General features: G+C 43.1%; 1 pseudogene; it reads right to left on the reverse strand.

Moving 5' to 3' along the window:
• Window positions 1-6,931: 6,931 nt before the first annotated feature.
• LOC143638511 (bone morphogenetic protein 15-like) lies at window positions 6,932-13,429 on the reverse strand (annotated as a pseudogene).
• Between the last annotated feature and the right edge of the window lie 208 nt (window positions 13,430-13,637).

A 13,637-nucleotide genomic window follows, 5' to 3' on the forward strand; every position in this document is an offset into this window, starting at 1 on the left:
GGGGTTGTGTCTTAGTATGAATTGCCCCTGGGTTCAACACCTAGCACAAAAAACAAGAGAGAGATAGAAAAGAAAAAAGATATCAAGTTGTTCAACCCTTAAGTTTACAGAGAGGAGGCATGACCTGCTTGATACCAAACACTACTTAATGGCAAAACCAGCTTTCAACCAAGGTATCCAAAGTTTAAGTCAGCATTTTTTCTTCTGTGCCATCATGTTTCTTCTGGCTGTACTTCCAAGGAAGGATGAGGTGCCTGCTAGCAGCAGTGATTCTTATCAGTAAAGAAGCAAGATGAATCTCTCACAATTAGAGAAATGCAAATCATCTCACTCCAGTCAGAATGGCAGCTATTATGAAGAAAAACAACAATAAGTGTTGGTGAGGATGTGGAGGAAAAGGCACACTCATACATTGCTGGTGGGACTGCAAATTGGTGCAGTCAATATGAAAAGCAGTATGAATATTCCCCATCTGATTCAAATGTATGATATGTCATGATCATTTTACTGTCATGTGTAACTAATTAAAACAAATAAAAATTTTTTTTAAAAAATGAAAAGTAGTATGGAGATTTCTTGGAGAATTGGGAATGGAACCACCATTTGACCCAGCTATCCCTTTCCTCGGTCTATACTCAAAGGACTTAAAATCAGCATACTACAGGGACACAGCCACATCAATGTTTATAGCAGCACAATTCACAATAGCTAAACTGTGGAACCAACCTAGATGTCCTTCAGTAGAGGAATGTATTTTAAAAATGTGGCATATATACACAATGGAATAAAAGAGAATAAAATCATGGCATTTGCAGGTAAATGGATGGCATTGGAGAAAATAATGCTAAGTGAAGTTACCCAATCTAAAAAACCAAATGCCGAATGTTTTTTTTTTATATAAGGAGGCTGATTCATAGTGGGATAGGAAGGGGGAGCATGGGAGGAATAGACGAACTCTAGGTAGGGCAGAGGGGTGGGAGGGGAAGGGAGGGGGCAAGGGGTTAGCAATGATGATGGAATGTGATAGACATCATTATCCAAAGTACATGTATGAAGACATGAATTTGTGTGAACATATTTTATATACAGAGATATGAAAAATTGTGCTCTATATGTGTAATAAGAGTTGTAATACATTCCACTGTCATGTATTTAAAAATAAAATCAATTAATATTACTAAAAAAAAGAATCAAGATGATCTTACCAATTCTGTGTACAAAATATTTACTAGTTTGTGCTGTTCTCACAAGGAGCTAGGCAATTTATGTTCTTCTGCTATAATGATGAAAAGAAGCTGAAGAACATAAGACAGCACTGTAAAGTAAGCCTTGGAGTGAAAATGGGTGGTTAAAGGATGGCTCAGGGTGCTGGGATTATAGTTCAGTGGTAGAACTCTTGCCTAGATGCTTGAGGCCCTGGTTCTACCCCTAGAAGAGCAAAATGGGGCAGGGGGAAAGGCAGGGCCTCCTTTCATAATAAGGGTGTGAGGATTTTTATTTTTTTCTTTACCAAAGTGTTTTCATATTTATTATTTCATCTTAGTCTCTCAACAGACCAGGAGTAGATAAGTCAGAATTATTAGCTAAAATTTACAGATGCAGAAAATGATACTGAAAAGTTATCTCAGTGATTTGCCCAAGGTCACCCATCTAGGTAGTGACAAGGCCAGGACTCACATGTGTGTCTCTTTCTTCCAAATCTCTTTCCTCTCGTCTAGACACATAATTCTAGTAGTCCTTGAGTGATGACTACATATCCTGTAAACTGAACTTTACAGATTTCAATATGTTAGGGCTGAAACATGCTGAGTTCTATTGAATGGCATCATAGAGATCTTATCCCAGAAAAGGGAAAATAAAGTTTGGTTTCAAGCTAGGTCAGAGCAAATGCTGTGTCACAGATAAGCATACAATTAGCCTACAATTAAGAATCAACAAGCTGTTTAAATTCCCAGCACCAAAAGAATCAAAATTAAAATATAAAACAGGGGCCTGGGAGTATTGCTAGGTGGTAGAGCACACTTGCCTAGCATGTGTGAGGGCCTCCACTCCCAGCACCGCCAAAAAAAAAAAAAAATGACATCAAGCTGAGATGCCATTTTCTCAAAAGCCCAACATTCTAGTGGAAAAAAATTGCAAAACAATAAACATGATCAAGACTGTCTTCTCAGGTCTAAAAGTCTCCGAGATAGAGGATGATTTCCCATGTGAATTATCTCTAAGGACTATAAAAAAGTGGGCTACCCAAACTGCCATTTTATTAAAGAAAAGTCAGGTCAGCATCATATAATGCAGACAGTCCTGGGGACTCAGAAGAAAGGATTGATGGGGAGCCTGTGAGAGAAGTTCCCCTGTCCTGCTGGGACACGGGGCAGATGGCAGTGAGTCTAAGAGGCAATGACAGGTGAAGAAATGGAGGCAGGCAGTGAAAAGATTGACCCCAAAAAGCAGGCTGTGGAAGGAAGGGGCCACTGTGTGTTTGCTGGCCACAAGGAAGAAGCTGCACAAGAACCCAGAAAGACACTAAACAAGCAAGAGAGTGAGAATGTCCCATTGAGTCACAACTGCTTCAGTTCCTCAACTGTTGCCTTCTCCTAGAAAGTAGAGAGCATCTGGGGGCATGGGATAGAAATCCATTCAGAGAGACACAGAAGTCAGAACAGTGGGTGGTGTGTTTGGCTAACCCTTAGGTACCTACCACTTTAGGCCCCATTGACCTGTTATGCATAATACACCTGGCACCCTGTTGAGATCCCCACTTTTCTCCCTGAAGTGAGAAAGGTCAAGCTTGGTTTTCCCTCTCCAAAACCTAGGACAAAGAAAATAATTAAACTCCAGCTGGAAGACACTCAAGCATTGTCCCTTAAAATAATTAAAATTATTTCTCTTCTTCTTCTTCTTTCCAACCCCCTCCCCAGGAAATTTTTTTAAAGAGTAAGGAGACACTCAAACTTGAGATTGGTAGTTCTGGAGTGATTGAGTGGAGGGAACATCATGGTTTTTATAGTTTGGCTTCCTCAGAACCACAGGGGAAAAGATGCTGACCCATATCTGAAAAGTTAATAAAGAACCACAGAAATTTCATGAAAGGGCTGTTCTCAGTGCCTGCCCTTCACCCCCAAATGCCAAAGGACACACCTAACTCACACTAGTGCTATTCTTAGTGGAGAATCTCAGAGTGAGGAGAGCTTTTCCGGGGTTACCTAGTTTAAGACCGTTTCTGGAACCTGTGCTATAGTGTTCAAAGCCTGTTCTCCAGTGGTCATAGGGGAACTTGCTCCCTTCTAAGCATGTCCATTCTGTTGTTGGAAAGTCTTGGCTGTGGGTGACATCCTAAGGTTGAACTGAAGCCATTTGCTCTCTGTCTGTCATTCATGGGTCCAAGCTTTACCTTTTGGAATCACACAGAACAAAGACACTTTCTCTCTTTTAGGACAGTCCTCCGGAGAACTAAAAACAAATGTGACCTTTTAATATGACCTTTTCAAAAGCATTGTTAAACTTGCAAGTGTGAATTCACAGCCAGAGGTGGTATCCTCACTACACTAAAATAGGGAGGAAATGGAGATTTAGTTTATGAATTCATTTGCTGCAAATCTGACTGGGAAATATTGCTTTAGAACTATCTCTCTCTCTCTCTCTCTCTCTCTCTCTCTCTCTCTCTCTCTCTCTCTCTCTCTCCCCTCCACTACCATGTATGTCTCCTTCCTCTCAGAGGAAGGTTTAAAGTAGAGATCTCTTCAGATTTGAGAAACAATGCTGATCTAAAGCCATATTTCAAAAGGAAAAGAGAATCCATCACTTCAGTCACAACTCACCCCATTCTGCCAGTGTTGCAGTGAGCTTCTTTGCCACTATCACTAAAAGACCTGACAAGAACAATTTTAGAGGAGGAAAAGTTTATTTGGGGACTCGGGTTTCAGAGGACTCAGTCTACTGAGAGCCAGCTGTGTTCCTCGGAGCTCAAGGACAGCTGAATATCACCATGAAAGTGTGGCAGAACGAGGCAGCTCAAGACATCACACCAGAAAGCAGAGGAGAGTGAGCTCTGCTCATCAAGGACCAAATAGATATCCCAAAGGCATGCCCCAGGGACCCACGTCCTCTAGCACCGGCCTACCAGCCTAGGGTTGTCATTCAGTTAACCCCTAAGGCTCTTCTAACCCAGTCATTTCTCCTCTAAACTCAAACATTTCTCTCCTAATCTCATCTTACACATGAGATTTTGAGGGACACCTCAACTAAACTAACAGCCAGTGATTTCTTTGGGGGTTTTGATGAGTCTGGGCTTAATGGATAATGGGGCCAATTAACTGAGTACTCCATAAACAGCTTGTTCCACAGGTATTCAGGACTCACAAAGCTGGGAGATCAGGACTTTCTGCAAATACCAAAGAACCAAGAGACTGAACTCAGGATCTGGTCCTATAACCAAGGTTTGTCTTCAGGCCTGTTATGTATTTGTGCATAATCCAGGCAGACTGGGAAAATGACTGGACTGAAAGCCCATATCTCCTCTCAGTTCAAATTGAAGTACATAGGATTTCACAAACTGCCTTATTCAGTAACAAAACTGTCACATTCCATTGAAATTTGCAGCATCCTTTTGAAATGGGCACAAATATTAATCATCTTAATTTATGTTCAAAGCATATGCATAAATTACACTTATTGCAATGAAAAAGTTAGTGAACTATGCAAATATTGAATTATTGTATCAGGAAGAACACATCCCCCACAAAAATTTCATTGTTGGGTGGGGTATAAAACTCAGGGGTAGGCCACTTGTCTAGCACTAATGAGGACCTGGGTTGGATTTCCCACTCTGTAAAAAGTATCGTTAGTGTTCTGTGTTTGTGTTAATGACTTACTAGGTACTGGGGTCTGGCAATAGAGAACAGGGGTATGACACAGGTAAAACCCCTCAAAGTGAGCTCCATCCTTTTCACAATAGACAGTTACACTAGTGTATACTAAGGGAGAGCATGTAATGCTATGTGAACCCAAAGTGGACACCTACCTGAGTCTGGAGAGGCATGGGAGCTACTGAGATGAAAAAAAAATCACCTTAGGTGATTTCTAAAGATACAGTGGATAGATGGACAAAGGAATATTAAGGAACAATTCCTTAAAGGGAAGAATAGAATTTATGTATGTATAGACTTGCAAGATATTCACTTGCAGCATATTTAGTCTAGCTAGAACTGTTGAGAAGGAATTGGTAGAAATGAGTTGATTTATGATGGATAAGAAAGATAGGGATTAATATTTGCAAACACATGTACCTACCCTTAATCAACCCCATCCCACTGAGAATGGTACCAATTTATCAAGGAAGAGTTGGGCAGAGGGAAAGACTTACCAGGCTTCCTCAACAGGGCATGTCCATAAGTCCTGTTCACCAGCAGTATGCCTTTAAGAAAGCAGAATTCTGAAGAGCCTGCAGACCTGCCCATAGGGACTAGAGATGAGATCCTAATCATTGCTAAAAGCCAAAAAAGGAAACAAATTCCTTCCACCTGTTCTCCTAATACCCCAAATATTCATGATCCTCTTCAACAAAAAATATATTTTTTAAAATTTTTATTAATGCATTTTAATTATACATTCTTATATTTGTACATGTGCACAATATATTTAGACAATTTCATCTTCTCATTTTACATTTCCCTCAATTTATGTGCATCACATTCCCATCCCATCACTTAAATACAGCACAGGAATATAGAATAGAATCACAGTATAAGCATTGGAGAGCCCACAACAGAGTTCCATTCATCCCTATCTCCCCAAGTCTAATGTCCAGAGCCCAATGGATACATGAAACAGGCAAGCCCAGAATGAAGTCAGCTCCAGGCCTCTGCATGGCTCACTCTCCCCTCCACCACAGTCCTCTCATCCTCTCCTTCCCCAAACAGGCCTCCTGGTCTCTGAGCCACCAAGGAACTTTCTCTGGGTGTGATTACAGGGCTTTAAATGTTATGTAGAATAAGAAAACATCCTGTGAAGCCTACTGCTCCATAGAAAGTTTGAAATCTCCCTCATCCTAATCAGCAATGACAGCTCTTCTCCTCTTTACCACAAATGCTGGTGGTGTTGAAGCCATTGCCATCTCGGACAACTCCATGCTGATGCTTCCCTGTGGGCCTTTTCCCAGATGCAGAGGCTGAGAGGAAAAGCCCTATAGGTTTACATGAAGATTCCTATAAAGATGGTTACCTATAAAGTTCTCTAATCTAAGAATTAGAAGGTGGAAAGAGCATAGAAGCAGGCAGTCTGGATAGGAGACATTCATTTCCAGGAGACAGGAGGTGAGGAAGAGGGTTCGAAAATCTCAGGCTACTAATACCACTCCAAATCCTCCAGAGCCTTAGAAGCTGAACACTAGCAAAAGTCCACCTTTCCCAGGCTTTGGTGGGATACTTTACAAAGTTCTACGAGCTTGGGCCAATGACTTGAAAATGTCACAATAAAAATGACAAAATAGAGGCCTGGGGCTGTAGTTCAGTGGCAGAGTGCTTGCCTTGCACATGTGAGGAGGCACTGAGTTCGATCCTCAGCACCACATAAAAATAAACAAATAAAATAAAGACATGTTGTCCATCTATAACTACAAAAAAAATAAAATGACAAAATAGAACATCTCCAAAGGACCATCTTACCCAAGCAGCAAGGGCTCTGACTAGTGGCCAAATTGTACTGACCAATAGAAGTGATCAGATTTGTTCTAGTGACCAAATTTGACTAGGTCAAATTGGTATCAGCACAGTCTTGTCAACTGAGTAGATTACAAATGGGGGGAGAGAATAAAGAAACAATACTAGGTCAAGGGATAGGACCTATAGATTTAAGATCACGTATATCTTTCACACTGATATTTTCAACCATTCTACAATTACATGGGCAGCCCGAGCTAGCTGTTCCTTCATTATTATCTACATGTACAAGACTGAGCAATCATATCCTCAAACTCCTTATACAGAATATTCCCAATTTCCTCAATCAGAAGGATGCTCATGGGAACACATTTATAAGGGACACAGGAGGGCCGAGGGACATTCTTGTCCAGCAGCTCACTGACAAGATTTTGAACGATGGCATGATTGGGGGAATTGAGACCATTGCGTAGCACCCGAGGACAGGGTCCCTTACAATAGTTTGGGTTGTGGTGACAAGGAGCAGTGATCCAATGATCCTTGCCCCGCTGCTGGAAGCTGACTTTGAAAGGACGAAGGGAACACTGATTATTGGCAGATCCATATTGTTCCTGGGAAGAGTCAGAAACCCTAGACACGATGCTGCCTGCCCGCCGGACCCTTTTTTGGAAGATTCCCTTTCCAAAAATTCCTCCAGTCCACTGGGAAGTTTAGTCCACTGGCCACTTTTATGAGTGTCATTGAAATAGACTAGCACAAAGGCAGTGTCCAAAGGTGAGGTACCATTCCATTGGATCCCAAGAATCCAATGGAATCCAAAAAAGTGAGCTACCTTTTTGCTGCTGACACATGAAGTGGAGTCTTAGGACCCTATGATTCTTGTGATCCCAGAGTGTCTGTTGAATGTGTTGTGTGATGTCCATCTCTGTCCAAGCTTTAGACAGAGAAGGCTTTGAGGAATTTCCTCCTGATGGAAAGTGGTTGGTTGGGCTTTGTGGGGCCCAGGGCTCCACATGGCAGGATAAATGACAGTGAGCTAGGTGGAGTTGTTGACAATAAACCACAGTGGCTCTGACCAGTTGGTACACTTCCTGCTTTGGTCTGAGAGGAAAGTCCAGGAACCTGCACACATAAGGCAGAACAGGGTCAGGGGATTAGTGTCTTGCCTGAATACTGAGTCTTAAAATCCTTCACAAAACTGTTCAAGAGAAACACAGCTGTAATCAGCCCTGAAATTAACTCAAAGTAATAATATCTATCATTTGTTGAACACTTATGAATGTACAAGATGCTTTATATTTATAAACTCTTGAATCCTCAATAGTCTTATGAGATACTTATTATTCCCATTTTGCAGACAAGGAAATTGAGGCTCACAGAAGCTATGTCAAAGGACACACACCAAAGTGCTGGATGTATCTCATTGGTGAGAGCACTTTTGCCTAGCATATGTAAGGTCCAGGGTTCAATCCCAGCACCACAGAAACCAAAACATAAAGGACACATAGCCAGCATGTGGTAAAGTTAAAATTTGAACTCAAGCTGGTTTCCATTAAGAAAAGAAACTATACCAGTGGTGAAGAAGTTGATTAGGGGAGGGAGGAGGTAAGGGAAAAGGAAGTACTGTGAATTAAATTGATCAAATTATGTTATGTCCCTGTAAAATATGTCATGATGAATCTATTATGTATAATTATAATGCACCAATAAAAATTAAAAATAAAACACTAAAGAAAGCAATTTGTCTCATTTTTAGATCACTTTACACTTCTAGATTCAGGGGAAAATCTCAAGCATACAAGAGTTTAGAAGATCAATTATATTATTGACTACTAAAGGTGACTAAAAGACATGTTGAAACATACATGGATTAGGGTCCTTATTTCAGAGAGAACATGTGGCCTTTGGTTTCTTGGTATTGGCTCTGATTTGTGGATGCTAACCTACAGGGAGGTTGGGGAGGGGACAATAGAAATCCATTGGATTAGACAAAGGGGGAGGAAGGGAAGGAGAGGAATAGGAAAGACAGTAGAAAGTTGGCCATAACTGTCCTAGCCTTGTATTTGTACACAGGAAAACTCCACATCATGTACAACCACAAGAGTAGGAACCCAAATAGAATAAGTTGTACTTCATGTATGTATATTCTGCCAAAACATAGTCTACTGTCATGTATAACTAAAAATAATAAAAATGTTTTTAAAAGAGTCCTTATTTCATATCACTATACAGATGCAGTTTGCAGCAACAATTCAATATTGGGTGCTATTTTGTCATTGTTTTAAATCCAGGACCTAGGCACCACAAAATAATTATATCACTAGTGGGGATAGCTATTTTTGTCATTTCTGTCTTCCAACAACTTCAAGAATTGCTTCTTGGGCTGGGGCTGTAGCTCAGTGGCAGAGTGCTCACCTAGCATGTGTGAGGTACTGGGTTCGATCCTCAGCACCACATAAAAATAAATAAAATAAAGGCATTCTGTCCATCTACAACTACAAAAAGTTTTTTTTTAATTGCTTCTTAAGTATCTTTTGGCCATTTCTCCTTTAACTCCCCATTTATCCCTTTTCCAATCCTTTCTAGAAATGGCTCTCCATTCGCCCCATTCATTTTACCAACACTTGTCTAAATGCCATCTCAACAAGGCCTTGATCACCAATATTTTGTTTGCTGGAAAGTCTATTAAAAACCACATGCCCCTTAGAAATTGAGAGATTTAATCCAACCTGTTGTGCTGACACCCAGTGGCCAAAGGGTAGGAAGGCTGGGCCTGCAGAGTTCCCAACTTGTGCTCCCCCTCCTGGTAAAGGTAAAGAGCAAAGACTACAAAACCAGTCATCTCAGGAAAAGGTCTTCTCTCTCCTTTACAAACATCTGTGTAAGTATTTCCATGTTAATTTATATATTATTCATCTAGCCTTCCTCCTCCACTGAATCCACAAGTCTGGGGTTATAATAGAGCTGGGGATTTAACATACCTATTTAATATTTTGATGTTCCAGAATACTTTTAAAAGTTTGCATTCTAACTCATGCTTAACACACCCTCAGGATTGGGGCACTCACTAGCCATCATTCACACAGGCCCAAGCCGGGCTGTATTTGCTTTCTTAAGTTATTCCACACTCCCATCTTACAATAATCTTTCCAAGAGGCCCACCCATACACCTGCTCCACCCTGTCTGAAAAGGGACCCAACCCAAACCCTAGCAGGCTGCCTAGGGAGGAACTGCCCTTTCCTTTCAGGCCTTGACCTCACAAGTTTCCTGAAGCAGGGTGGGGTTGCTGAGGCTCAGAGCCAGGAAGGGTCTGTTCATAACTTTTCAGGGAAAGGAATGACTCATACATCCTGTGTGACTGAACCTGTCATCTGCTTCTGGATCCTTTCCAGAGTCCCTAAGATCCCAGTATGCTTCCTAGTCGGCCTGGGATATGTGCCTAATTGTAGGCATCCTCCTTTTCAGCCTCATAGCATCAGTGCAAACTTGATTTGGTCTGCTTTGTGCTGCAGATAGGAAAGGAATCTGGGACCCTCCTCAGGGCCTCCGACCCCACCTCTCACCAGCCTCATATCCTGTCATTCGCTGGCTCTAGACTCCAGCCACAAATAGGACATTCTTCCCTCTAGGCCTTTGCACACGTTGTTCCTTAAACCCAAATCAGGTGTCTCTCCACTCTTCTCATGTCTCCCTTCTTAATAGGCCTCAGCTCAAATGTTACTTCTTCAAAGGTACCTTTGCATAATCCCATGGAAAGAGGTGACTTCATTGCTATTCTCAATCATAATCGATTTGCCACAATTTGCAACTTAACTGTTTGCACATTTATCTCCCCACCAGAGAACATGCTCCAAGCCAGTAGCTGTCAGATCGGGCGAGTTCGGCAGTAACCAAAGGAGGCAGATTTAAAAGGGCCACCGAACGAGGCTTTATTGAGATATCACTCCTGGGCAGAATCGATCAGACCCACAGAGGGGACAGGAGAAGGGTCTAAGGAGAAACCGCGTGGAAGCTCAACCAGACTGGACTTTTATGGGGCTTACAGCAGGAAGGGAAGGGCTTGGGACAGGGAAAGGTGTTTTTAGGGTCCCTTGTCCTTTGGAGTTGGTCAGGGAAGTTGGCTGAACTCCAGGATTGGCCAGGGGGTCCTGCTGATTGACAGGCATTAGTTAGGAGATCTCGCTGATCGACAGGCGTTTCCACTGGCATCTGATTGATGTTCCTTTCCTGCATGGCTGCTTTGTTCTAAGTTGCCACCAAGTCGCCACCACCGACCTAACAGTAGCTTTGCCTGTCTTAATCACATTTGCATGCTCAGCCCTATTTATTCAGTTGGTGCTGAATAAATATTTGTTGAATGAATTTCCACCCACACCAAGTTATTTTCTCTTTCCTAAATCAGGACGAACTTCTCTGCCAATGTAATCGGCTCCTTACTCCTCCTTTCCCAAGTTGCAGCTTAAATATTACCTTCTCAATGAGGCCCTCCAACATTATCTCTGCTTTCCTTTCTCTACTCCAAACAGTGAGACATTTGTGTGTGTGTGTGTGTGTTGCTGAGCATTGAACCCAGGGCATTACGCATATGAGGCAAGCACTCTAACAACTGCATTATATCCCCAGGCCTGAGCCATTTCTTCTCTGGAATCCTGGGATCCCAATTGCTTATCCTCTAAGCACTTGTAACATTATCTACCTATTCTATTATACTGGTGTAATGACGGCCTTAGGCCTTAGCCTAAGCAACTCCATTTTAAAACTCCAGTTTGAAACCTGCAGTCTCATCAGGCATACCTACAGAGCCTTCCAGTATGGCCCTCAGGCACAAACTAGTCATTTCTCCCCACCCTGAAAAGCTCAGAGTGAAGTCTCTGTCATGTTGTCCTCACCTCAATAAGGGGGAGTGGCAAGAAAATCAGGATAGGGACCATAGACCAGATGCTTTATGCAAATGACTGATAGGGATTGAAAGGGTGGTCAGAAGCCCCAAAATTAAGTCTAAATGATGGAGCAAATGAACTGACATTAAGCCAGCCCACACTGATGCCCTCCTGCTGGAGAGCCTGATGAGAACCTGGACTGACATCCCAACTCTTTTCATGGATTGCCCGATCTTCTGCCTCTTCCTCCCCACTCTCAGACTCTACAGCCACATGGTGAGAGCTGCAACTTCTCCCTAGGACTCTCTCCTAAACTGGCTGTCAGCTCCACCCCAGAAGCCTGCCTTGGTTCCTGATCTGATCACCACGGTCTGAGTGAGTGTGTGTCCGTTGGTCTTAAAGCCTAAGGTTTGAGACTTTTGACCTGATACTTGAGCTTAGTGTCAGGTCACTGGCGGTGACTTAGGAACAAAGCACCAAGTAGCCTGAGCATGGGAAAAAAATATCAATGAGGCACCGACGGATACGCCTGTCAATAAGTGGGATCTCCTGGCTAATGGCTGTCAATCAGCAGGGTTTCCTGACCAATCCTGGTCTCAGCCAGTTCCCCCGACCAACTCCAGTAGACAAGGGACTCTAAAAACAGCTTTTCCTGTCCCAAGCCCTTTCCATCCTGCCATAAGCCACATAAAATTCCTGTCCTGTAGAACCCCCACGTGGTTTCTCCTCAGACCCTTCTCCTGTCTACTCTCAGTCTGATCGAGTCCCACATGGGAGTGAGTCTCAATAGAGCCTCGTCCAGCAGCCTTTTAAATCTGCCTCCTTTGGTCGCTGCCCAGTTGCCTGACCTCACATCTGGTGCCGAAACCTGGGAGGGATTTTCGGGCTTCTGCCTCAGGGAATTGAAGTCCATCCCTTCCCCCTTCAAATGAACCAGGAAAATTCCTAAGCTGCTCTTTCCCTCTGTCTTCATCTGGTCCAACAGAGTTGGGTAAGTTCCCTTGTTCTCCTGACCTTACAGCCCCTTTCCATGTGTGGAGTCTATCCATAAGTCACACGCATGCCATAGACACTACCCATTCCGTTCAAGTCTCCGGGAACTGTGGAGACATTCCAGTCCTCTTGCAAGCCCCTCCATCCGTTTGGGCCCCCAAGTGGGTTGCTGGGACACCTCAACCCCTTCCTGGCCCTTATCCGTTCCTCAGGTGAGCACAAGCAAAATTTGGGACGCATTTTTCTGCTCCCACTCACCCCTGAGGGTGCCGGAAGGTCATGGGAAACACGGAATCCTCTCCTTAGACCCCAAAAGTACAATGGGTCACAATGGCCCCCAGAAGGAACTTTGATTTTAAACCCTCACTGAATTGGACAATTTCTGTCACCAGACAGGGAAGTGGGCAATGTTAGGGTCTGTAAACAAGTCAGGATGGCGCCTGGCATTTTGCCAGAGGGAGTGGTTTGTGAGGTGGCGCCAGCGAGCCATTAAGTGTGGAGATTCCTTATTGGTTGACTGCTGTATCTAGTTTATGTTAATTAAGATAAGCTGTGTGGAATGTATAAATACCCCTCCTGTCCTACAATAAACAGCTCCCACTCCTGCTGTATCAATGTACACAAGTTGCTCGTCAACCCCCGGTTATTTTGCTGCAGCCGGACTGCAGCAGGGCAAAAAATGTTCAAGCTTTGAGATTCGCTCCCATCCTTCCCTCTGCTCTCTGCTCCCATCCTCCTCTCTGTTCTGTTCTACTGCTAAAGTTTTCCTTGCTGGGGAACCACTTTCCCATTCTACTTTTTCTCCCTCATTCTCAGATACCCAAGCTTCTCTCAGCCTTACCTTGCAGTCCTCCCCCTGCCAGCAGTATGGCATCCGCTACCACCGCTGCTGCGTCCATGTCTGTGTGCTTATGGTCTACCACCCAGGTTCCATCAGGCAGGCAAAAGGGGTCCCACCTTGCTGCGAATTGAGCATGATGGGGACAAAGAAAATCTCAAAGCATATTTGGTGCCAAAATCTCAAAGTAGCACCATGGCCCAAATAGGAGAACTTCTTGGCCTGTTGGGATACTGCATTTAAAGATTTTAAAAGTTATAGACAGATTT

This window comes from Callospermophilus lateralis, chromosome X, assembly GCF_048772815.1.
Source record: "Callospermophilus lateralis isolate mCalLat2 chromosome X, mCalLat2.hap1, whole genome shotgun sequence".
NCBI lineage: Eukaryota > Metazoa > Chordata > Mammalia > Rodentia > Sciuridae > Callospermophilus > Callospermophilus lateralis.